This window comes from Homarus americanus, unplaced genomic scaffold (assembly GCF_018991925.1).
Source record: "Homarus americanus isolate GMGI-L3 unplaced genomic scaffold, GMGI_Hamer_2.0 scaffold17534, whole genome shotgun sequence".
Taxonomy (NCBI): Eukaryota; Metazoa; Arthropoda; class Malacostraca; order Decapoda; family Nephropidae; genus Homarus; species Homarus americanus.
Window position 1 is genome coordinate 3,314 of NW_024721479.1, and position 27,161 is coordinate 30,474.

General features: G+C 43.3%; 2 long non-coding RNA genes across 2 annotated transcripts; both read left to right on the plus strand.

Moving 5' to 3' along the window:
• Positions 1-6,926: 6,926 nt before the first annotated feature.
• On the plus strand, positions 6,927-13,782 carry LOC121861730. Its single transcript, XR_006088069.1, has 2 exons — positions 6,927-7,132; positions 11,789-13,782. It is a non-coding gene; the product is annotated as an uncharacterized LOC121861730 (long non-coding RNA).
• Positions 13,783-24,951: 11,169 nt separating this feature from the next.
• On the plus strand, positions 24,952-25,808 carry LOC121861732. Its single transcript, XR_006088071.1, has 3 exons — positions 24,952-25,182; positions 25,283-25,376; positions 25,717-25,808. It is a non-coding gene; the product is annotated as an uncharacterized LOC121861732 (long non-coding RNA).
• The last annotated feature ends 1,353 nt before the right edge of the window (positions 25,809-27,161 follow it).

Consider the following 27,161-nt stretch of genomic DNA (forward strand, 5'->3'; position numbering starts at 1 on the left):
CCGGCAAGGATGCATCAGTTACAATCAGATCCTTGTGTCTGGTGGTAGAATTCGTGTATAGCTACATTAGAAGATGCAGTTTGTGAAGAAGAAAAGAAAATTGTATATAAAGTTGTGCCAAGACATTTGTTCGTTCGGCTGTTAGTTTCCTGCACTTGAACGGTTTTCTTAAACGTTTTTCTGAGGTCTTTAACACAAGTCGTACAATTCATAGATGTATTTGACTTGAGGCCTGTGAAACCTATTTAAGAAGCGTGGTTAACTAGCGAGATTTTGAATGTGTTCATAATATTGTGGTGAAAACGGTAGTTTACTTGAAATAAAATTAATGTGAGTTTGTATCGTGCTAAGTGATTCGAAAATTTTAAGTGGATTGTGTTGACATTTCGTGACGGATAGTGAATTCACGAGAGCATGAAGATTATGTAATTAGATGTAACAACTTGGAGATTGAAATATTCTCTCGGCCTGACTCGAGCTAAAGTTGTCTGGATACTAACTTGAAATCAGTGTATATTATAATATTTGAGAAAAATGTATTTATGCGTGTACATGGTTGTGGTGGGATATTGAAAATCATTGAGAAGAATCAAAGATGCAGTGTGTAAAGTAGTAAACAATATTGGTTTGTGTTTTTAAGATTGGATATAGTGTTGCCATAAATCAGAGAGAAAGTGGCGAAGAAGATAACTCTCCCGACAGCGACCGGAGATATAAGAGGAGTAAAGACTGCAGCAGCAGCAGCAGGTAAGTGATAATGGATGTCGAGAGTTTACTTAGCGAGGAAAAGATAGGGATTTGACATGAATAACCATATTGACATGGGTGAGCCATGAGTTGAGTGGTACTTGTTGTAGAGTATATTTTTAATTTAGTGTTGAATACAAAACATGGTGTTGTCTCGATTACAAGTACTTTTTCAATAATAATTGATTAGTTAATACATATTTTAGTTGATGTGCAGTACGTATTGTGAGGGAAGCGTTAGAACGTGGTTTATTAGCGTGAAACGAGGGGAGTGTGGATAATGGCATGATAGCAGTTATAGAATCAATGGAATGGTCGCGTGACAGTAGTTGGGAGGGGGGGGTTGATATTGTGAGCACGTATAATTTTTGTGACTTGCAGGAAGGGAGCGTAGTATGAATTTTTATCGTTAAAAAAAAAAAAAAAACTATCGGCGGTGGCAAGATGACAAATAATTCCCCTGGGGTTAAAATCAAAATTAGTCGTATATTGAAGACTAGATTGCCAACGCATTATTTTTTTGCAATACAGTAAGTGGTTAAGTTTTAAATAATTTTTTAGCACATTTGCTCTAATTACGAGTGTCGACTATAAAATGATAATTAGTTTAAAAAGAAATTGTATGACTAATAAGCGGCTTAAAGTCGTAGGTTTTGAATGTACAGTCGGCCGAAGATGCAGCGATCCCCACCCTGGTTCTCGTGCTCGCAATTTTACCTGTCGATACTTGGTGATGGAAGGCTGTATGTAAAGGTGATTGGTGGATCAATTCAATTTCAATTTCAATTGTTTATTCCTTGATAGAGGAAGCGGGATCCTAGTGCTGTCACTAGGTACCCCTGTACAATGACACCAGAATCATCTGGCAAGTGTGAAAAGTATATACAGTATAAATATTATAAAGGGGCTTACTAAAGCCTAAGGAAGGAAGGATGTTCCTTTAACACATAATTAATATTATTTACAAAATATCTGGCCAGTATTGGGAGGATCATCGTGTCTCCGTCAGGGGGTCGTGGAGTGGTGGTCCAGCAGGCGTCACGGAAGCGTTGTGTGTGGGGACATCTTAGGAGGTAGTGAATAAGGGTGCGGCTGTCGGGTCTTCTGCATAACGCACAAGAGCGTTGCTCAGGGGATGTGGGGATACCAATCTCCCAAGCAAAGTCATACCCAATGATGATACGGGCAGCAATCACGTCCCCCTTCCGCGACCCTTTCCCGTAGACGTACGAGAAGTCAGGAAGTTTACGGAGGACATCGTACCATGTGGGCGGGGAGTCCAGGGGGATGGCTGCTTCCCGAGCTTCTCTCTGTTTGCGGCGGATTTGGGTCCTAATCTGTAAGAGTGTTCGAGGAACAACGTAGTCAGGTGTGGCCTTGTTGCAGCCAGTCTTGGCAAGGTCATCTGCTGCCTCATTCCCCAAGATACCGACATGACTAGGTATCCATAGGAATGTCACAGGACGGCCTTCATCCTGAAGTGTGGATGTTAACCCTCGTATTCGGAGGATGAGGTCCTTATTTTCCCCAGATCCAAATGCGATCCCATCGAGAGCAGACCTGGAATCGCAGCAGACAAGCAAGGGGCAGAAACCATCTGCTTCTTCCTCAGCGAGAAGGGCAGCAAGGAGGGCTATTAGTTCAGCCTGAGTGGAGGATGCCCCGTCAGAAACTCTGAGAGACAGTTTGATAGGCTCAGGGGCATGAGGACGGGAGATGTAGACACCAGCCCCGGCCCTACCTGTAGCGGGGTCAACAGAACCATCAGTGTAGAGGACGACCCTACCTGGGGACCAGTGAGCGATCCTGGAGAGGTGGTATTTGCAGAGAATAACAGGGTTCACCTGGGATTTCGGGAGCGGTCCACCGAGGGCAATCACTTCAGGTTGAAAATCCAGCCAGGGAGAAGGAGACGAACCAACAGCAGGGGTGACAACAATATCAGGCAGGAGGTCATGTTCCTGAAGGGCTCGGATGAGTGACCCTCGCCACTGTCTTCTAGATGGAGGTCGGTCTCGAACAGCAGTAGTCAAGTTGGTTTGGACATAGTTGCCCCTAGGATCCCGTAGAATGGAGACGGCAGTTTTTAGGTAAAACTCCTGGACACGATCCTGTAAGGGGGAAAGACCAAGTTCGTTATATAGAGAAGTAGAGCGTGTCCACTGAGGAGCCCCAAGGATGATACGAGCAGCTTTCCTCTGGATAACTTCGAGACGGTTGACAGCAGTCCGACTAATGTTGACGAGGGCAGGGGCGGCGTAGTCGACACAGGAACGGACAAAAGACTTGTACATGGTGAGAAGTACAGGGATGCTGGCACCAAGGGAACCCCTGCACATGGTAGAGAGGGGAGCGAGACGCCGAAAACCTATGTCTCGAAGATAGCGGACTTCAGGGATCTGACAACGTGTGCGAGTTACATACACACCCAGGTATTTTGTCTCATTAACCCAGTCCAAGGGCGTTCCTGATAAGAAAAGGGGTGGAGGTACAACACGACCGTGCCACATGGCTTTTGTTTTCGCAGTTGAAAGAAGGAAACCAAGTGAATCACACTCTCTGGAGACCAGATCAAGGGCTTCCTGCATGCTGAGGTAGTCAGGGGCTTGGAGGAGGACATCGTCGGCATATCCTGAGTGGACAACTTCTGTCGGCCACGGGAGTGATGCAATGGATTGCGAGAGTGTTAAACAAGGTGGGACTCAGGACTCCACCTTGAGGGGTGCCGAGGTTCATTTCTTGAACAGGAGACATAGAGCCTTCAACGCGAACCCGGGCCTGACGTCCAGTGAGGTAAGAGGCGATCCATTGTAGAAGTCTCCCTTTAACCCCTAACCGTGCAAGTTCAGCTAAAATGAGGGCAGGCTGAGCCGTATCAAAGGCTCCCTTGATATCAAGGAAGACGGAGACGCGGGCAGTCTGATTGCAATAAAAGGAAGCAATGGAGTGTGCTGTGCTGCGATGTTGAATGAAACCATTGAGGGAGTTGTGGAAGCCGCCTATGGTGTGAAGAAGGCGACGATGGAGTACCCTCTCCATCATCTTGCAAACACAGGAGGTAAGACTAATGGGTCGATATTTCCCAGGATCTCCCGGCTTAGGGATGGGGATAATAGTGACTTTTTCCAGTTGGACGGGAGAACCCCATGTTCATAAGATATATTGTAGAGAGCAAGCAAGGGGCCGTTAGGAATATTAGTACAGGCGTTGAGGACGGAGTAGGTTATCTGATCATCCCCAGGAGAGGTGTCTTTTCTAGAGCGACGAGCACTGTCAAGCTCGAACTGTGTGATGGGATGATCAGTGAGGGCAGGGGAGGTAAGAGCAGCACGAACAACAGGCTCAGACGCATCGATGCGGGCCTGCACTGCCTCCTGCATTGGATCTGGAAGTGCCTCAGGGGAGGAAGCTCGTGCCCAGTCCTCCATTAAAGAGCAGGCAAGGGAGGCCTCCGTCGAGTACCCCGTACAGTATTAATCCGATTCCATACATAAGAGGGTGACGACTGGAACGATAGAGATCCCGTGAAGGATAGCCAGTCCGCCTCACGTATCCGACGGCGCTCCTGAGTTGCAAAGGAGCACCAATTTTTGAAGTCTTCCCAGTCCTCTGGAGACCGAGACCTCCGTATGGCAGAGTGGAGATCACGGGTTACCTGCCGGAGATGTCTCATGGCAGGGATACGATACCAGTAGTTGGTGGCACTTCTTGGGTGACGGGGAGGGCGTGGAGGGGTAGCGCGATTGACAGAGTCATACACGGCATCAACAAAATCAGCGCTGTAAGAGTCAAGGGACAACATAGGAATCCGCCCAGGTAGAAAGGTATTGGGTAAAGGAAGGAACAGCATCTTGTGTGAGACGAAGGCGAGGGGATCGATAAGGAGTTGATGTCGGGGCAGAGAAGGAGAGCCTGAGATGGGTAGTAACGGCAAGATGGTCACTATACAGAGCAGGCTCGGTACAGACGGTAGGATGAAAGGAGGTATGACCGTTCAATAGTAAGCCAACATCAAGGAAACTATGGGGGAGGCGAGTAGGATCGTCAGGACAAAGAAAGCGAACATCATCATCCCCATTAAGAAACTGTGAGAGATGTGATCCATTAAGGGTACATGGAGTGGGATGATCCGGAGTAAGAGTGGGATGGCGGGCATTAAAGTCGCCAAGAACAATAGTGGGAACCCCATCATGGAGGTCGTGAAGAACCTGGGGGTCCAGAGAATCACTCTTGAAATGAACATTGACTTCACGAAGGGTCAGGTCACCAAGAGTAAGGGAGACAGAAAGTAATTCAGACGGGGGTCCATGTGAGTCAGGTGAAGGGAGACGAACAGATGGAATGGTGTTACGCACAAGGGTGAGGAGGCCACGAGCCTGCCCACGGTACCGAGGCAGGGTGTAAACAGAATAGCCAGAGAGGCGGAGTGGAGTAACATCGTCTGTGATGGTTTCCTGAAGTAGAGCAACATCTTCTTGATGGGAGAGCACAAACTGGGCGAGGTCTAAGTCCCTGGATGTTCCATTGTAAGAAGAGGAGGGAACGGCCTCCGGTGTGAGATGAGTCGGAGGGGCTAGATAGGGCTCCAGAGGAGGTACCAAATTCTGTTGAGAGAAATGGAGAGGGAGGAGTGGGAGAGCGAGGGATGGATCCTCCATCTCGGGAGATGGAAGGAGGCGGGTTATCAGGGCTTGCAAAGTGCGCCCCTGTTGGGTCAGGGTGTCCAGAATGAGTTGTTGTTGCTTCTGCAATGTCGCAATTGTTTTCACAAACAAGTCGAGTTGGGCTGAGAGAAGGTTGATTTGCTTGGAGTGGCGATCCAGACGGAGAGTGATTGTTTCCATAGAACCAACTTGGTGTACCTGTGCATGAGCTGGAGGTGGCGGCGAGGATTGCCGAGGGCCCGACTGGGCATGTGGCGGGATTGGTGGATCTGTTTTCGGTTGTATAACAGTTTGGATTGACAATGTATTGCGAGTACAGTATTATATTTTTCGAGTATTTTAGCCGATAAAAGTACCAATAATATTACGGTAGTTGCTCAAAGTGGAGAAGGGTTTGAAAGAGGGAAAATGTGGAGTAAAATACTAAAAAGAACAAAACGCGAACCTTTGAAAACCTGACCTGACCTGACCTAACCTATAAAAATCCTAAAACTATAAAGCACGTACAGCACCTTATTGTTGTTGTTTAATGTGTTGAAGTTTTCCGTGTTCAGGTGGGGAGGGGATCTATGAACTTGAAAGTGATTTTTAACCTTTCTATAGATTAAGGAAGGTTAGGTCAGGTTTTCAAAGGTTTGTTTAGTGTTATTTTTAGTATCTTACCCCACATTCTCCATCTACTTCAAAGCCCTGTCCACTTGTTGGGAATTGGTGATGTCTTATACAGTACTGTACTATACATTCAGTAAGTGGGAAACACTGGAGCACCTTAGCTTATGTGTTTATTCAAGACATTGTCAGGTCATGAGACCCAACTGTGGGTGACTTGACATTGCATCAGAAGGTCAGTATTTTGAGACCACTCATCGTCCACCCTACCTCCACCTGACATTGCATCATGTCTGTTCAGTAACAGGAGACCCACTAACCCCCACAGCTCAGTGTGACTGGGAAATACCCGTCGTCGTTGTAACACCGTATCAAAGATTTGTAGTTTTTTAATTATATTTATTTAACTAAGCTTTTAGATCAACAATTCGGGATTATTCTAGTAAAGAAATGGAATTTCTAACATAATTAGAACTGCTTATACGGACTCCGGTAGTTTAGACTCCCGGAAATCTTTCCCCAGCACCCAGAAACATTCTGGGATGTGGGCTAGTGTCTGTCTGTGTTGTTTAGTCTCTGGGAAACTTTTCCCGGTAACCGAAAAAAAGAAATCCGAGGACAAGGGATTTTTCTGTTTGAGAAAGTCGTTTGGACACCGGCAAATATCTCGTCCCCGGAAGTTGCTTCCATCAAAGAAAGTTTATTTATTTATTTATTTTTATTTATTTAATTTTTTTATTTTTTGCATAATATGCAGAACCCCCGACTGAAATTAGATTAGGTTAAATAAGTTTCTTTGGTAAGGTTAGGTTGTGTTGGGTCCTGTTCATTTTTGTTTCCATTTTTTGTGTTCAATATCATGCAAATAGTATCTCCAAAAATTTTGGTTCAATTCCATGAGTTTTTTTTTGTTCTGGTGCTAACGGTCTCCTTCACCTTTACTCATTATAATGTTTTACAGTGTTGTGTGTTATATAGTTATTGGTTACATTTCCAGGAAGCTTGAAGGACCAGCAACACATCTCGGTATGACTCAACTGTACACACTGTCCAGACCCATATATTATGACGGCACCAATGACAACTGATGAAACACAGCTGACCTGTGGGAGGTGAGTAACTGTTATTTCACATGTTCTCGTTAGGTGTATAAGCCTATTCTAATACAGTACAGTACTTGCTGTTAACGCTCATAGGAGCGTTATTGGTTTGACGCTGGAGAAATAAACCCTCGACGTTGACAGGTACCACATAATTCGGTCAAAACCTGTCAAAGAACAATTCTCATATAACAAATGCTGTTATCTCGGGATACATAGTATGAATAATAACTGTTGATACATCAGGAGACAATTTGTTTAATCAGATCAAATTACAGTACATAAATATACTTATTAAAGTTATTTAGAGTTTCTTGGCAGATTCTAATACTTCACGATCGCTCGCGTCTTAGGGTCTAGTGGTCCGAACCGACGTGTCGTCTGTCCCGTAGAAATCGGTGGACTACCCTCGAGGGCAATCGCAGCCCGGAGGCGAGGGCCATCCGTTTCGTATTGAAGCACCTCGGCTAATTCGTCGTCAACACTATATCCGTTCTCTCCCGCCTAGTTTATCCCTCTTTCTGTCTCTTCTAGTTTATCTTACTGTGGCGGTAACACTTGTGTTTTTTTACACGTGTATTCCTTTGAGACTGTTTTTACCTTATTTATCTAATGGCCACCCAATAGAGGTGGCTATGCCAAGGGATGGAGACCAGTGGGTTATGTAAGATCCCTGCATTGTTCTTGATAATTTTGTCAAGGTTTCTTTTGTAGTCCAGTACTGTTCTTGATTCCACAGCTTGTGCTGGCAGACTGTTCCATAGGTCTACCAGTCTGTGTAAAGTAGTATTTCCTTATATTTGTTCAACATGAGAACTTGGCCAGCTTGTAGTGGATGTGAGACTTTATCAAGTGCCCTAGAGAAATCCACATACATCCATGGTCAAAAAGTTTGTTCAACCCCAAATAAAATGAAACCGCACACCCGCATCAAACGACAGACAGTCGGGGTAAGTCGAGTCAGAAACTCGTTCCTTTTGACTGACCGTACAACACATCCACTGGTAGACCTTGGTCCATGTGGTCTGTTAAAAATTCAATGAAAATGACTTAAGTTTGTCAGCAGAATATTCTATCCATGAAATCATGTTGTGATGCATTGATTAAATTGTACTCAGTCAGCTGTTGGATGATCAGGGTGTCTACTGGTCTGGAAATGGCAAACAATTTTAACGGAGGCTGGAAAAAGTCGGAAATTTTATGTGAATTCAGTGCAACTTCAAAATATTGTTATTTTGACAGTAATCTTACCACAAATCAATGCTGTACTGTACTGTATAATAGGTAAATAATTTAATTTTTAGATGCAAATTCCAGTAAATAGACAACTCCAGTAAGTGAATTGTTTGTATACCTATAGTATCATATTTTATGTTAGTGATCAAATAACAAAATATTACACGTCACAGCTACTGATTCTGCAATGAGTATTGTCATAGATGAATTGTTGTTTGTTATTTAAGTGGATTATTGTATATTAATCAGTGGATCAGAAGTGTGATTTTTCAGTTGCCACCACAGTTGGAACCCCCGATTACATCAACTTTCCCCCGTGCTATCTGGATTTTGGTCGGGGATACTTGTGTCCGGTGCTGGACCCCAGGCCGGTTTTCAAGAGGATCTAGATTAAGCGAGTCCGGGCTAGAGGGAGTTTACTGTACTATAATGAAAGCATCTTTATTCCTTAGTTATGTTTGCTTCAGTATGAAATCAACCCTGAAGATGTCAAATATTTTCTGATTTAATAAGTGATATTTTCTCAACCATGTCGTACAACCTTCATCATGACAATAAGCATTATGGGATGACTATGTGGTTATCATCGTACTCCGGGACAATACGATATTAACTTCTCTGTACCAGTATTTTGGGACAACACTTAAGTTCTTTAGGGAAATTGGGACTCAAACAGACTGTCAGGTTCAGGAGAGGTCAAAAGAATGGCTCTTAAGATAAAAGTGAATACTAAATGTAGGAGGATGCACCTAGGTCATACCAACAGTAAGGAGGCGTATCACGTGTCCCAACCGGACGAAGAAACGTCATTAACGGAGACCAAAATACCGTACGAGAAGGACCCGGGAGTGTATGCGACACGTAGATGGTCTGTCCCTCGTAACGCTTTTCGAGTATTAGGTGCTTCCCGTCCGAAGTACCGTGACCCCGTTTGGTCCCTCCCCTCCACCTGTACTTCCCCACCTCCTCCTGTACTTCCCCACCTCCACTCCCCCCCACCTCTACTCCCCCCACCTCCACTCCCCTCCACCTCCACTCCCCTCCACCTCCACTCTCCCCCACCTCCACTCCCCCCCCTCCACCTCCACTCCCCCACCTCCACCTCCACTCCCCCACCTCCACTCCCCTACCTCCACTACCCCACCTCCACTCCCCCACCTCCACTTCCCTACTTGCACTCCTCCCACCTCCACTCGCCCTCCTCCACTCCCCCACCTCCACTCTCCCCACCTCCACTCCCGTACTTGCACTCCTCCCACCTCCACTCCCTCACCTGCACTCCCCTACTTGCACTCTCCCACCTCCTCTCCCCCACCTCCACCGACGGAGGGCTGCAGTTCACAAGCCGGGACTTTGCTGCGTTCATCGAGCGACGGGGAGTCCGGCAGGTGTTGTCACCGTCCCATTACCCGCAGTCCAACGGCCACGCCGAGGCTGTTGTCAAATCCCTGAAGCACCTCATCCTCAAAGTGGCCACTTCTGGGAATATCCTCAACTGCGAGGCCTTCGACCGGGGTCTCTTCGAACTCCGCAACAACCCAGCTACACCGGATGCTCCCCTGCCCAGGTCTTGTATCCCTGCTCACGCTCAGTCCTTCTCCAAGGAGTGGCAGGTTAAGACAGAGGATTGCGGCCGCCGAACGAGTTCGTGACGTCGTCGCCCGCTAATACTACCACGCCCGTTCTCTCCCCAAGTTGAGTGTCGGCACCCAAGTCCGTGTTCAGGACCTTATCTCCCTACGTTAGGACAAAGTGGGCGTAGTCATGGGTCTCGGTAGGTCACGGGACTACCAGGTGCTGTTACCCAGTGGTCGCGTGTGGTGGAGGTAACCGCCGTTTTCTCCGCCCCGTAACAACGCCTTCTGCTGACCCCGTCACCAGTGTTGAGTCCTGTGTCCTCCCCAGTGATCAAGTCCCTCGACGCTCAGAACGGATCCAAAAGAAAAGGTCCGCTCAAGACTTTGCTATGAGCGTATAGAGGGGGGGGGGTTATATGTGTATGTTGTATGTATATTATGTATTCCATTTATATATATACTACTTATTTAGCCTAGCCAGCAGCATGTGGCAATGCATTTGTTATGTCCCACACGCTTAGATAATGTGCCTGGCGACATATGGAAGCTGCTACATGTCGCCTGAGGGCTCGGTTGTTGATAGAGTAGGGAGTGCCGTCTTGTTGTATTGTAGTGGGCTACCTCCGCTATATAAGACCTAATCTCGTGGTGACCTACCTCTTTCTACCTACACCAACCAACACCACCTCCTCCGCTCCTGCCTGGCGGCCCTCGCTTCCGTCGGCGAGCATGGCGAGCCACAAGCTGGTCCTCCTCTGAGCACCCTCACCAACCAGATCTCTCTACATCACGCTTGTAACCAACCTGCCACTTCCCAGCACCAAGCTGCTCTGTACATCCAATACAATATGTATACAGAGAGCACATTGTGAGTTTCCTTTCTCCAACCCATCCTGAGTGTGAACCAATATCTCATAACCCCACAAATGGTGACCCCGGAGATTCGCACTCACACAGGATGGAGGAGAAACCGATCACTCTCCCAGTCTTCAAGCAACATGGAAGACTGGCTTATCCACACAGAGGCAGCTCTCATCGGCTCTACAGGTACTGTCTCTACACCTCAGGTTAGACACCCTAGAGCAGCTCTGCTACTCTAAGCAGACACCAGCTCCTCTTCCTGCCCCAAGCACCACGTCCTATCGACCCCAGCAGGCGCATCTGAGGACTCTGTACCTGCCGAGAGGGAAGCACAGCATTCGTCGCCCCCACACACCGTTGTTTTTTTCCCTCCGGCACTCCCACCTGCTGTTGTAGACCCTGCTCCTATTATAGACCCTCCTCCTGACGTCGCCCCTGACCCAGTCATCCCAGCCAGTGATCATGAGGACGCTGCCCCTGCAGCGACAGAAGCACAACATTCATCGCCCCCACACACCCTTTTTCTCCCACAGATCTCGTGTGTCTAGACTCGAGACAGTTGTCTCCCCTAGCGGCCGGGTCTTTCACGCCCTCGCCGTTATGTCTCGCATGTGGCATGCACCGCCGTTTTGCCTCGCATGTGCCATGCAACCCTGCAGACAACAAGTCTCCTACACCTCCTGGAGGAAAGGGGGGAGTATCGTAGTGGATTCCTCCCCTACAAACGCTGTTTGTCGCAGAGTAGCCGACCCCGCGAATTCCCCAGCGTATGCCTCGTGGTCTAGGTCAACCAGCGCCGCCTTAGACGACGGAGGTCAACTATTAAGCCACGCTTATCTCCGCTATATAAGACCTGACCTCGTGGTGACCTACCTACACCAACCAGCAAAATAGAATTCTACGAGTGTTTCTGTTCGCCCCTGTAGTTAGAACCGAATACCTAGAACATGTACAAATATATTATGCTTATTTTTAAAAAATTTTCTTATTCCAGGTGTTTCGCATATTATCCGAGTCAACAGAAGGAGTTCGTCTTTGCGATCAGCTCCTTCCGACCATCTCCGAGATGTCATCCGGAGAGTTGAACTTTGCTCTTGCCATCCGGTCTCTTCTCCAGAGTATCGTCAGAGGTACAATGATTTATATTAAGAATATCTTCAATATAATTAGCCCTACCATTTCAAGTGGATGAATTTTTAATTAGTAAGAATCATGATACCACTTAAAAAGTTGTCAATTTGCTTTAAAAGGGTATTTGTGGGGGATAAATGTAAAGGTGTACATATAAATGCAAAGATACATGAAAATATTGAGTGTTTTATTATGAGGTACAGCACAGTACAAGCTTTTAGGTATGATTTTGTCACCGCTAAATCTGCATTACACATTTTGTATTCTACTTTTATTTCCAAAATCTGGTTAAACTGTCTGGGTTTTTCTCACAGTAGGAGCAGAAATAGGCACTCCTTGATTAATCACGCCTCCATCACTGTGTCAAGCTCTGCTGACCTGGCTCTGTGCGGTGATTTACTCTCTAATGTGCTCATGTTTTTGTCAATTGTTGATGGAATGTGGCTGTGTACTATTTACACTTTGGAGGTCACATTGAAGCAACACTTAGCAATGATAGGGAATTACGCAGTGCAGTATATATTTTATTTCAATATTGTTGCTGCTAGTGAGTTGTACTAAACAAGTATCCACTATGTATTTCATAACATTGTAATTTCTTTTGGCATTCTCAATTTTTGTTTCGGATATACTGTATATATAGGGATGCTGTAATCTAAAATTAGGTTTTGCATACATCAAGAGTACGTTTGTGGCTCCTCACGAGTTGTACTTGCTCAGAAATATATACTGTACAGTAATGTTATATACAGGTTGCACTTAAAAAAATCCAAACATCATTTATCCCAAAACTGTGAACATCCAAAAGTGATCGCATTGATTATAAAAATTTACCGCGCTGCCAGATGATGGCGTTTCAGCACACTAAGCTAAGATATCATCACCGGGGCATTTTCTCGTAGTCGGTCCCCGAGTTACACCCTCCGACTCGCCGTCACCCGCACTTACGAACGGGATACCAATACATTCACCTCAAAAAGTTGTAATTAAACTGTCATTATTTTCATCATTGTTTAACAGCACTTTATTTGTTATGTAACCTAAAGTATGGGTCCAGGAACTTATCCCTGTTGTAAGTTGGGGACGGCCTGTATTATTATTAACATTATATTTTGAGTTCCTTAGTTTAGTGTGTTTGTTATACCTGTACATGCAGTATTATATATTAGTTTATAGTTGTCATATATGTAGTATTTTATTTGGTGCTTAATGAAATATTAGGGTTTTTAATAATGACCTTGAGTTGGCCAACAAGTTCAGTTATCTGAAACATTTTGGATTTTTGAAGTGGAACCTATATTTCAACTCCCTCCTCAAAATATTAATGTACTATAGGAACAGAAATGGTTGATTTAAATTATTGCTCCAAACTGCACCACACCCAAAATATATACCATAGTGCCATCTTTGGCATATACAGTAAATGAACTTTTGTAAACTGTACTGTACATACTTAATGTCACATGATGTGACAATGTTTGTTTTGTCAAGTGATGTATAGTGCATGTCGTTAGTGTAACGGTCGGTGCCAAATCGTCGTTATTTGGCGCCATTCATTTTTAGATATACCTGTATCTCATTTATGAGACATTGTTTATCTAAGCCAAGAGTTGTTACGTCTTGCATATTTCACCTCCGTCGTCAGAAAATGTAAAGGCGCGATGTTGAGCAATTTGTTGCCAGACTATGGATGATAGATAAGATCTGTACATATCATATTAAGTCTTCAACACAAGATATTTATTGTCAACTCTAAATTAAATATGTTGTGAATAAAACTTTTCAATTTGGTCTTGTCTCGTGTCATGCCTTTATACAGGTGTGTTACCAAAGTCAGAATAAAAGATTGTCTCCGGCCAGCTTTTTTCTTTTATTATGTCCCGTAATATTCCCCCCGCCGAGAGCCTCCGTCGTTTACTTTTAATGTATACGGAGACCGAAATCACAAATTTACGGTTTACGACGAGACGCGAACGTGCAACGTCACGAAAGAAATATTGGCCGAACATTTATGGTAAATAATTTATTTCTTCACCTACAAAGCACTTGGAGATGGTTTATTACTGCCACACGATCAAAGTTTCGTTGTTTTACCCCATAATTTCCTTCATGTTTCGTGCCCTGCCCGCTATGGGTGATTTATGATCGTAGATAGAGAAAAAAAATCTTAAAATTAAAGAAAAAGTTGTATCATTTTTATTACGATCATCCAAACATTTGTGGATAAAATGAATGAAATAGAAAAACTGCTTCTGGTGTTAAACCTTTAAACCACGGCTTTGAGACTGTCTCGGCGACCGACGTCGAGCCCACGTGTTTCCGAGGGGCCGTCTCCACCTTTCAGTCACTCACCTGTGGTGTCCCCGAAGATGATACTACTACTACTACTAATGTTTGGAAAGGCAGTTGTCAAAATACCATCCGGAAAGGCTTGTCACTGACTTGTCCGATTCAGAAGAGAAAATGTCTTTAAATTGCAAAAACTCATCTAGAACAGATGCTTCCAGGTCACTGGAATAGGTACTGACAGCCAATGGTGTCATACTCCGTTAAGCTAAACCGCTTCTTTATTTCTGTGCTCTAATTCATTCGTAATATGGTGTAGAAATTGTCCACCTTGGATCAAGTTGAGTTTCAGTGCCAACTGATTCATCCAAGAAATGTTTTCTCTTTTTTGTTGTCGTTGTAGACAGGCTCGGCAAAAGCCCTAGCCTGATCTTCTATTTCATCCAACTGACCCTGTCTCATTTCTGAGACGAAGATGATCAAGCTCTCATACAGTTTCACAACTGACAGAAGGTGAACTTTTTGAAGTGATAAGCTGGTTGCATTAAACCTTGTTAAGATTTTATACTATTTTACAGCAAGAAGTGGTGTTTCAAATGCTTCCATTCGTCTTATGAGGCCTTGACCTTGAAGCTACTGTCAGAACATATTTTGTTCTCCAGTGCTGACTTTATCTCAAGGTAATGTAAAAACACTGCTTTAACAGCATCAGCCCTCGCACTCCAGCCAGTTTCTGAAAGGGATTTCGCTACAATCCCTTCAGCCGGTAGTGCAGCTGATGATCCCAACTATATGTGGAGGTTGAGAAGTAGTTGTATAAGGTTTGCAAAAATCCGGAATTTGAAAGAGACCCAAGGCAACTGATGTTCCTACAAGGTTCAAGGAGTGACCTGCACAAGGGACGTAATATGCCAGGGGATTGACAGCCTTTATTCTGGCAGTGTAAATGCCTGACATATTGGCAGCATTGTCATGACTCTGCCCTCAAGACGAACTTCTGTAATTAACTGTACAACAGTTGAGGCTATGCTCTGTGCACCATGGTCATGTATATGTCTATGAAGTTATAAAAATCGCTCAACTATGAATGTAAGTTGGTCAGTATGACTAACATCCGGTGTGGAATCTACACTAACTGACTAATATTTGTCTTGTTTCACTTCACTTATGATAATTGATTGACCATTTGCTCACAAATCGTTTTTGAGAGATATGAAGTGTTTGCACAGCACCAGATGCTGTGCAAGAAAAGGGTCCAATTTGGCCAGGAGTTGCAAGGTAATTCCCATTGTTGCTAGAGCCTATTCTTTCATCACTACCTCTGAGAGGAAGACCTCTCGATGTTAAAATTTGTAGTGTTTCAACTATGCGCAATAGACGTTCTTTGCAGTATTTTCTCTCCAATTGTAGTTGCAAAGCCAAAGTGGAATCAATTCGCCTTGCTGTAATTGCCCTCACACCCCAACTGAAATTTTATGCTCTCTGCCACTTTCACGTTCGGCAACTGTACGCCGGCAGTTTTTCCAGTCGCTAAACGCATTGAACGCAAAATACATCTCCAGTTTTTGGAGAATACACAAGCCATTCCCTTTGTCACTTCTTGAGAAGTGACCTTGTTCACAATTTAGATCAAGAGAATGATTTAGTAAATAGTCAATCGGTTTATCATCAACTGTCAGCCGGATCACTCGACACCGGTTCCACAGAATGTTTCTTATAATTCAACTGAGATGAATCGGACGAAGTTTCAGTCACAGGTGGTACCGTAGGGTTACGCGATGTTGTCTCGCACTCGGGATGGGTTGGAGAAAGGAAACTCTTAATGGTGGTTTTCTTCTATAAAATATATTATATACAAAACAGTCTGGTGCTTGGAAGAGGAGACGAGACGCGGCGTGTTCAGGAACGTAGGGTAGAATGAATTTCAACGGCGAGACCGAGAGGTCATACACTCGGCTACCGGAAGTAAACCCGGATGCCAGCGTCGCAGGTGGCGACCCCCCCCCACCCCCGTGAGAGAGTCGCCGAATCCCGTCTCATTGGAATGCGGCTAGGCTCGTCAGTTTGTAGGAGAGTATCCACTACGGTACTTGCATTGCTGTAGGTGGCGATTTACTTAATCTCAGCTGACCTCGTTTCGTCATCCGAATCACTAAAGTGAACCTCTACTGTGTCATCCTCTGGGAGTTTACTGTCACTGGGCTCTGAATCTCCTTTTGGTTTAAAAAAATGTCAGCTTTGGCTACTTTTAAGTTCCTCTTTCGTGAGCAGGGCCTCTCTACATATCAGGGTTGGTCGACTTGAAACCACACGAATGACTCCAGTCATGTCTCACTTTTGTGTGTGTGTGTGTGGGGAATTTGTACACTATCAATAAATATACAGTTAATGAAAAATGTCTCAATGTTTTAATTTCCTCAATATAACTGCATATGGCTTCCAAATTCTGCAAAGAAGTGTTCAAATTTCAAAATTTTCCCGGGGGGGCTTATAGCTCCCCCCGGAACTCCCAGATGTTTAGGCTCGTTTCACTCGCCACCCCACCCTCTTGGGTAGTTATAATGAGGGGGGGGGGGGCCTCCACAAAGAGGCTGGCTGCCCATGGGTAGTGTGTGTGCAGGTCAGAGTTGGCGGTACAGTGTGTGAGAAAAGTGTTTCAATACGGTTGGTAAATTCGATTTGACGTTCGGGCATCAAAATGATCTAATTTCAGTAGTACTTGGAAACATCTGGCTATCCCCAAGGACAAGCCACTCGTGTAGTTTTACTAACAACAAAGACAGTTGAAGCTTTCAACATCACTTAATGGATGTTCCAACTATAATCAGATATCTAAGTTGCCTTAACATATACCACCACTGTTGCAATTTCAAATTCTGTGTCGTTATATTAAAGGCCCGTCCACTCGATCGAGCAGTGCCCGTCGTTGAGCGAAATCATGGTCAGCCTGCCTGGTGGTATATAAGTATTACAAATGTTATACGTACGTGTTCCCCGCTCAGTGTATAACCAAATAAGCTTATGCAATGTACAATATTGGCGTGACAGGAGATTATGTAATGAGGACATTCGTGTGTGTTCTTCGTTCCTGCCGCTCTCGTCCCATAGCTTCCTGTTTATGCATATCATAACTCAATCAATTTTTATGGACTACAAATCTCACCTGCAAGTAATCTTCCTCGAGTACTTCATACATGGCTTGACAAGTTGCAGGTATTATGCGAGACAAACTTTGTTTCGATATCCTCGTGACGTGTAGGTGCATACCAGTTGAAAGATATACAAGCGTTGCCTCTAGACGAGCCTCTGTAGATATACTCTCCCTCATATTGGTATCCTGGTTTTTTTTATATATGGTTCCACTTTCGCTCGAAATTTGTAAAAGGTGTTAGAGTTCTTTGTCATGTAATTGGTGATGTCTCGCTCGTGTCCATCTTGCCGTTCACGTAAAATCGTGGCATGACTTCAATACTTTTTTCCGACCTAACCACTCAATGCACCATCCCCTTTTTCTGCATTTGCACATAGCAGCAATTATTATAGTACACAACGATATGATCTTTGCTTTTCAGTGTAGGGCGATTATTCCTGCGATCGTAGCGTATCCGCCACTGCAGACCACTTACTAGCGCCCGACTGTGACTGACGCCAATCACCCCCGTGTGTACAACACACAAGCTTTGCCCGGTAAAGGGTCAAAGTCCGCCGGGCACTGCTCGATCGTGTGGACGGGGCTTTAGGAACAAGGAAGTCTCGGGTGCACTCTAAGATGGAAAGAAAACGGAGGACTCAGACGTCCTGAGAAATCGGACGCCTCAGACGGGTGACTCGTTAAAGAAGGTATAGCTACACGTTAACTCACAAACCACCCTTCGCTTTTATTCTCCTTCTGTACTTCCCACTTAACTATATCTTGCTCTAAATATCCTTGTTCACGGTTCTCTGACATGCACAACCGTCGTTATTACATCTTTAACCCACTTTGCTTTTTCAATGCAATTTTTCTCAATTTCAAAGCCTTTCCCATGTTGAACAAGTAAAAGGCAGTCTTTTTAGATTAAAATACTCTAATATACATTGCGGCGGAAATCCAATTGAAGAAGCGTTTTAGAATTGTCCAAACTACAGATTCCAAATTCACTACATGACCAGACCTCTAATTTTACCTTGATTTCGACTGAATATTGAAAGACTTGGGTCTATATTTAGTATTGCAGTGGTCATAGATGGAAGTTCATATTTTTATTTATAGGTTAGACTTTCAAATGTCTTGCTTGGAATTTAGTATTTTACCACTTCTGGTGTTATTAGACAATACCAAGATTAGTTTAAACCAGTGATGATCGTACTATAGTACAGGGCCATTGTGGATACGAGAATGTGTACTTTGAACGATTGGAAAGTAAAAACCCACACATTAATGTCATCATTTGTCTATTGGGTTATGTTGTGAAAAAGTAATACTAATTTAAGATGAGTAGAGCTGTATTTCCCGAAGCGTTTAACACCCTTAATTAGAGTATTTGAGAACTATTTATGGGCAAACTTTCAAACAGCAGACGTAGTCGAGATTTTATTATACTCTGGGTTTTGATTTAGTAAAAGAAAGGATTTGGATTATTCCATAAATAGAAAAACTGTATTGGTTACACATAGGCTACTGGATATTCAATATGTACAAGTTTGACTTTACTTGCACAGAATGTAATGCAATACAGCTCACGACCCACAAATGGGGTAGAAGAAATAACAAAGATAATGGAAAGCAGTTTTTTTTGAGACAAATTTCTTGTAGTTTAACACTAGGAAACTCACTGTAATGCTGTGGGAAGGATCCACTAACCGCGGTAGAACTGGAGTAGGAAAGGAATTGTTGCGATCGAGTTTTCCCAGCAACAGGTAAAAAGCAAGACAACTTTTGTAGACGCTCCGAATTGTTCTTGTGGTGACACTGCAGCTACCTCCGTCAAGTCGTATAGGGTTCATGGTCGTTTGAGGAGCGTGTTCTAGAAATAGAAAGAAGATTAATGTAATGTAAGCCTGGCGGAATGGTTTAACGCGAAACTTATTTAAAAAGTTTAGTTTAGGTAATATCAAGACTAATAAAATTTACCTTTTTTTTTGTCAAGTGAAATTTTAAACAATAGCTTCCCAATCGCCAACAAATAATGTACAAGCAAAATATTTGAAGATACACTACAGTACAGAAGATGTTGTAGCGTCGTCGCGTGCCAGTGTTCTGTGTTCACGTCCGTCTACCAGGCTTTATATACAGGCGGCCCACACTCCCTGACCAATCACAAGCTGTTTTAGGTTAAATTGTAGGCAATGGGAACATTCCCTTGTTATGACGTCAAAGTGACACCATGCCGGAGGGAAACGCCGGCAGGTTTGGTTGTTTGATGACGAGTAAACGATTTAAACTTTATTGTGACACGAAAGTAGTGTAAAACGTGAAAGGAAAATATTATGAAATCGTATTCACTGCTTTACTTATCTTGGATAGAAATTGTGAATATATTACAACAGCAATATTGGCCTCACTTTAAGTCTGAGACATTGTTAAGAGACATATACATGAAAATAGTACTATTGTAATATTAAAAAAGTCTTAAACTTAAATAGAATAGCGTAAAGAAGTTAATATGAGGAATAAAATAAGATCACACAGAGAGAAAAACAATGAACAACAAAGCACCGAGTTAATATTAACCTTTACTTGAAATTGACCATACAGCAGAAACACTAGAATTAACAAAAGACAGACATATGTTACAACAATGGAGAAGAAAACCTACACGTTACAAGAAAGTAGAGTAGAGTCGTGAGCAGGGCCGGATTGAAGAGTGGGCAAAGTGGGCAGTTGCCGAGGGGCCTCCACATATTATAATATTGTATTGATTTGGTTTATTTTATTTTCAATCTTTAAAATTCATGTTTATCACGTGATAGAAATTAGGCTAGCTACTCGTTGAAATTCACGACTGGGTGGTTTTCCTATGAACCGTCTATTTTTAATGAATGCTGTTGTTTGTGGTGCTAATAATATGATATTTAGAATTGCGGAACTCCCAGATGTTTAGGTTCGCTTCACTCGCCACCCCACCCTCTTGGGGTAGTTATAATGAGGGGGGCCTCCACAGGTCTAATAAATCCGGCAGTGGTGGTAAGTGGTATTAAGAACCTGGCAGGCCTCTCCATACAGTGTACCTTTAGACTAACATAACTAATATTTAACAATTAACATTGAACTAACATCTTAGCCAAAAAAAAAATGTGACTACCCTCCCAGCTACACAAGGACCTGGGCGGGCTCACTAACTCCAACAATAATAAAAATAATAATAATAAGCAGCATTATATAAATAGAGCAATATTAATACAAAGGTCTGACGACCCAAGGGAGCAGAACAAAGATAAAACACCAATAAGAAAGATGAAGCGATCTGGTTGAGCCCAGATTCTTTCTACTCCTACTGTATTTCAGTTTCACCACTTTTCCCTCAACCCCTAATAATTTTCTTTCACCTCTTAACTAAAGATTTCGTACTCGTACTCGTGCTGTTTGTCCTCTGCGGATGAATATAATATACTCGTCAGTTACATGGCTTACATGGACCAGTTTCTAGTTGACATAGCAATGGTTAGAGAGATATTTACTATCACAATTTGATAATGATTTATTGGGTCAGGTCTCAGCTCACACGTACTACAGTACCTTAGAGAGTAAATGTGGTACCTGATAATATAGAGTACATTTATGTCAAGGAATTATTATATAACATTTAGTAGCACGTGGATTAGTACACGTAAGATGGCATAGTATAGAATGTTACCACGATGTTTTTGTTTTACATTGTTTTAATTAAGTTATAAATATATACTGTACGTAAAGTATTTGACGGTAATGGGAAAACATTACTCGGGTCTTGACTTTATTAAATTCACCGTTGATAGTTCTCACCAAGGAATGGAGATGCGAGTGACTGTCTGTAGGGTATCTTGTTATTTCCATCTTGGAAGAAAACTTTATTGACTACGATACTGCCACCGTAGGCTGTGAGTTGCTATCATAATTTTTTGGTTCGTTAGCTTATCACAAATTCTGTGGGCCACCTATGTCTATGGTGCAAATACCCAAGAGCAGTTTATCTGGATAATCCCCTCGTTTGGTTGTGACGGTGTTTACCGGAGAAGAAGTTCGGGGTCCCGGAAAGCACGAATCTGGCAGTTTTGAGCTGGGAAACTTTGGCTATATTTCATGAAATGGACTTTGTTTGAATAATGTTGAAGATGACACCAGAGTTTTTTTAATGTATCCTTGTACTATGACGCCAAGGTGAAGAATAAAATGCTGAAAATTTGAAGTTATTCGAATGAGCGGGTTCGGTGAGCAGAGAGCAAATAATTTGACGGTTCGGCGGGAAGGTTGGGGTATTTAAAGGTCGAACCGGCAAGGATGCATCAGTTACAATCCGATCCTTGTGTCTGGTGTTAGAACTCCTTTAGTTTGTGAAGAAGACAAGAAAAGAAAAGTGTTTAGACATTTGTTTTTTTGGCTGTTAGTGTTTCGCATTGGAAATGTTTTCTTAAACATTTTGTTGTGGTTTTTAATACAAGTCATAGATGTATTTGACTTGAGGCCTGTGAAACATATTTAAGATTTCTGTCTGTGGTTAACTAGGGAGCTTTTGAAGTTGTTCATAATTGAAGTTCTTAGAGTACAGGATATTTAAATTGAAGACGGTAGTTTAATTGAAATGAAATCCTTTAAGTGATAAGTGGTTTAAAAAGTTGAAGTGTTAATAGTGTACTTTGTGAAATTGGCAGAATATGTTTTGTTAGAAATCGTGTCATTTCGTTGGTGAGTGATGGAAAGTGAATTCATGAGCATGTAGATTGTGTAGCAAGTTCATTATTGAAATATTGTCTCGATCTGAAGTTGTTTGGATGCTAAGTTCAATGCAGTTTTAAGTGATGGTGGTGGAATCTTGAAAATGAGTGAGAAGAAAAATAAAAGATGCAGCATATATGTGTACATTGAGCTTGGACAGTTCATAGTGATCGTGGTGGAATCGTGAAAATGAGTGAGAAAGAAAAAAGATGCAGCATCTGTGTGTGCCAAGTAGTAAACCATACGTGTGTGTTTTGTTGCGTATAGTGATCCCGTGAAGTGGAAAAGAAAATAAATCTCCCGACAGCGACGTTTTGGTAAACGAGGGGTGAGGGCAGGTAAGTGACTATTGATGTTTAGTTTCTTTAGCGAGGTAAAGATTGGTATTTGACATGAATAACAATATTGATATGGGTGAGCCAATTGGTAGCCTGCTTTGAGTGTATGAAAAATAAGCGGCATAAAGCACGAGACCCAGGGTCGGGTCGATGTATCTTTAGCTGACTACATTCAAAACGTTCGACTTTACTTTTATTATCTTCGCCACTGATCGGCTTGTTAGCCGCTTGGGCGATCGGTCACGTCTCTTTTCCTTTATATTCTTCACCAAAAGGTCGGCTCGCTAGTCGCCTGAGAGATTGGAGCGCCTGAACTTGCCTAGCTTATACTACAGACGGGCAAGGGGGGACTTGGTTGAGCTTTATAAGCATCTCAGGGGGCACTATTTAGTTGAGTGTCCTTGCTTGGAGCTGGCGGACGCTCGCCCCACAAGGGGTCACAGCTCAAGATTGAAGAAGCCGGAAAACCGTGAGGGCAAACTTTTTCGGAGTGAGGGTTGTAAATTCTTGGAACAATCTACCAGAGTGTGTTGTGACGGCACCGAGTGTGAGCTCTTTCAAGAGAAGACTTGACCAACACTGGAGCGGGTTCAGGTACATTGAGGAGCCGGTGCATGCCCAGTATTTGCCAACAGTGCGTGACAGAGACGTGACCGATCGCCCGGGCAGCTAGCGAGCCAGCCGACATTTTGGTGAAGAATATAAAGGAAAAGAGACGTGACCGATCGCCCAAGCGGCTAACAAGCCGATCAGGGGCGAAGAGGATAAAAGTAAAGTCGAACGTTTTGAATGTAGTCAGCTAAAGATGCATCGACCCGACCCTGGGTCTCGTGCTCGCAATTTTACTTGTGAGTAGTTAGGCTGTATGTAAAGGCGATTGTGATTGGTGGATCTGTTTTGGGTTGTATGACTTATAGGAAAATGATTAAAGAAAGGAAAGGTAGAATTTTTTTTGTAATAAAGTAATCATTGTTATTTAAAGTAATGGGAAGTTAAGATATGTTGGTATATTTGGTTAAATAGTGAAGAAAATTGTATTAATGAGAGTTATGTAGTGGGTGTTTTTTTAAGATTTTGTAGTAGTTTATTTTCAGAAAATAGCAACCGCAAGGAAGCCGCAGTGGGCTGCCGCATGAGCGTTAAGTTGGAGCCAACTAGCGTGGGAAAGGTTGATTTTTGCAGAGACGTGACCGGCACAGAGGTAGACCCCGAATTTCGAGTTTAGGTGAATGAAATTGTTGAATGGGTGTTGTGTTTGTGCTGTTATATACTGGAGGCTATATAATGGTACTACACTCTCGGTTTTGTGTGTTTGTTTATGGTCGTATTTCGTTGTCTGTTATGGTTCATGTGTTAGTTTTATACGCAGACTAGAGTGTTCTTAATTGTTATTGTGTATGTGCTTTTGTTTAATTAATTTTGACTTGTTTGTTGTAAATTTTGAAGCTTGATGCCTTTTATTGCAGGTGTACGGAAGGCTTATACTGTGGAATAGAGAAGAGAACGTGGCCTAAGTTTGTAGGTGATGTCTACACTTGCGGTGAGGAATTCGTCAATATGGTATTTAAAATGGAAGGTGTAGTTGTGTTTGACTAAAGAGAAGTTGTAGCTGTAATTTGAGAAGTGGTTCATGGCTAATATATTTGTATTGAGAATGAGTGTAAGTTTTATTGGTTAGGTAATAAATGGTTTTTTCAGGTTGTTGTTGTTGGAGGTGGAAGGAGCCGGTATTTTTTTGAGGTAGACTAGGGGAATAGTGAGGGTAAGTGACGTTGAAGTTTGTAAAAGAGTTGTTAAATTTTCAATTGATTTTTGGTCTTGTGTCGTAGAGCAATAGAAATGTTAAAAGTTGACATTAAAATAAATGATTGTGGCTTGAGTTTGGTAATGTTAAGTTTAAAATGTTGAATTTTGTGCCTCGGCTGTAGATTAAAGAAAATGTAAATGAGTTTTGATAAGTTGAGTTTATTATATAGTAGTGAGAAAGATTTGATAAATGGATAACGAATGACCTTTTTTTTTCAGGTTGGGGTCTGGTGGTGGTCCTCGGTTCTCTAGTGCACCCAAAAGTGCCTAGAGATGGGCACGGGGAGACATAAGTGAGGTGTATAAACCTGTGAAAGGGCACTACTTAGTCGAGGAACCGTACCCATAGCTGACTGACGCCCGCCTCACAAGGGGTCACAGCCGAAGTGGGGGTGCCGGCGGTAGAGCGGTACCGCTCTCGCCTCGCAAGCGGGACGTCTCGGGTTCGATTCCCGGGCCGGTGGAAAGTGGGTTGGACACACTTCCTAGACCCCCTCTGTCCCTGTTGACCTAGCAGTAAAGTAGGTACCCGTTGTAAATCGAAAGTTGCGAATTCGTATCTGGGGAAAGTCGTCGGAGCTAGCCGACAAAATGTTAAAGACTGGAGGGTTGTATGCCCTTGACATAAAATGCTATGATCCTTTAGGCAAGCACAAAGTTGGCATGCTGCCTAGTTGGGCGGTGTAGGCGCTTGTGCCCTTCACCTTGCATGGGAATAAGGGGGGGGTGAGGGGGGATGCCCCTCGGCCCCTCCCATTCTCAAAAAGTGTGATAATGAGAAATCGAAAAATGTTAGAGTAGAATATAGTGTTGTGTTGACTGTATCGACTAACCAAGAGGAAGTATGGTCGCCATCCAGAGGTGGGGGAGAAGTCGATGTTGGAAAGGAGCCAAGTGTTGTAACCAGTCGCCCTGTGCAGCATGTGCTAAAAGGTAATGTATACTGTTAAGTGGTTGAAGGTGGGGTGTGTTTGATATGAAAATGAAGAGGGACTTTGGTCGTGGTTATTGATGTGGTAATTGTTTTGTACAGGAGTTGTTGCAGTCCAGAAGACGTGATTGGTGTGTGATAATCCAGAGGGACATTAACGCTCGACTGAATGTTGGAAATGAGAGGCAGTAAAGGTGTAAGTATTGTTATTGAAGTTGTACGTATACTTTGTTATAATTTGAAGAGTAGAGCATTTGTAACATTGACGTATTGTTTTTTGTTTTCATGTTGGTGGTGGAGGAATATGGGCGAATTGTGGAGAGGAGCGCGTCGACACTGGATACGGTGATGTGAAATTGTGCAATGTATTATTTGAAGGTGAGTTGTTATTGTATTTGAAAGTTGTAGGTAAAGTTTGTTATAAGAGGCAAGTGATATAGGAGTTTTTTCGGGTAGCAGTACCCATTGATGTTTAAAGTTGGGAGAAATAAGCATGGTGCATTATGGAGGTTGTGTGAAAGGTTTATGTTTTTCAGGTTTGAGGATGGAGTGGTGGTGGGTAGTGCCGTAACCAGGTTGGAGAAAGGGTGGACTACTATATGTATGGGGCTGTGCAATGGACTGTGTTGAGGAGGAGAAGCAGCAGCAGCAGCGGCGGTAGTTGTTGAAGTCCAGAAGACGTGATTGGTGTGTGATAATCCAGAGGGACATTAACGCTCGACTGAATGTTGGAAATGAGAGGCAGTAAAGGTGTAAGTATTGTTATTGAAGTTGTACGTATACTTTGTTATAATTTGAAGAGTAGAGCATTTGTAACATTGACGTATTGTTTTTGTTTTCATGTTGGTGGTGGAGGAATATGGGCGAATTGTTGAGAGGAGCGCGTCGATACTGGACACGGTGATGTCAAATTGTGCAATGTATTATTTGAAGGTGAGTTGTTATTGTATTTGAAAGTTGTAGGTAAAGTTTGTTATAAGAGGCAAGTGATATATGAGAGTTTTCGGCTAGCAGTACCCATTGATGTTTAAAGTTGGGAGAAATAAGCATGGTGCATTATGGAGGTTGTGTGAAAGGTTTGTTGTTGTTTTTCAGGTTTGAGGATGGAGTGGTTGTGGGTAGTGCCGTAACCAGGTTGCAGAAAGGGTGAACTACTACATGTATGGGGCTGTGCAATGGACTGTGTTGAGAAGAAGAAGAAGCAGCAGCGGCAGTATCAGCATCAGCAGCATTGGCGGGATCAGCAGCAGTGGCAGCGGCGGCGGCAGGAGCAGCAGCAGTAGCAGTGGCGGCAGCGGTTTAAGATAAGTGGTGTGGTGTGTTGCATCGTGAATTGTTTGTGATAGTTTAGGGACATAGTGAATTTAGTTGTAAGAAATTGAGTATAATGTAATTGTTGGAAGACGTGTATAGTGATGTAAATTGTAGGTTAGCTTTGGATTAGTATATGTGGAGAATGGATGTAGCAGGTAATGGAAATGTTGCGACTAGTGTATAGGCATATATATATATATTTGGTGAGTGGCGTTGGAGCGGTTTAGGGCGTGAAAGGTTTATGAATTGTTGTGGGGGGGAACTAATGTGTTGATGTGTTTGTTTTTTAGGCTGGATTGGAATGGTAGGCGGCAGTGATGGTGGAAGAGGCAGTGGTTACTCGGCGACGGAGATGGGAGCGAAAGGGTAAGGATCCGATTGTGTTAAAGAGGAAGCGTTTGTTTGAATTTGGGTAAGATGAAAGGTGAATTTGTTGTGGGTATGTATTGTAATTGTATAGAAGTTAGTTGGTAGCAGGCTAGTATTGTTGTTACACACTGCAGGCTGTGTAATGATTGGTACTAGCCTTGGTGAATGGTTTGTAGTAGAGTATGTGTATGTTGGTAAGAAGTTGGCATTTGTAGCGGTTTAAAAGGAAGCAATTTGGTTTTGGTAGACATGCCTAAGAGAGTGTTGTTGATCGTGAAGGAGAGTGGATGCATGAAAC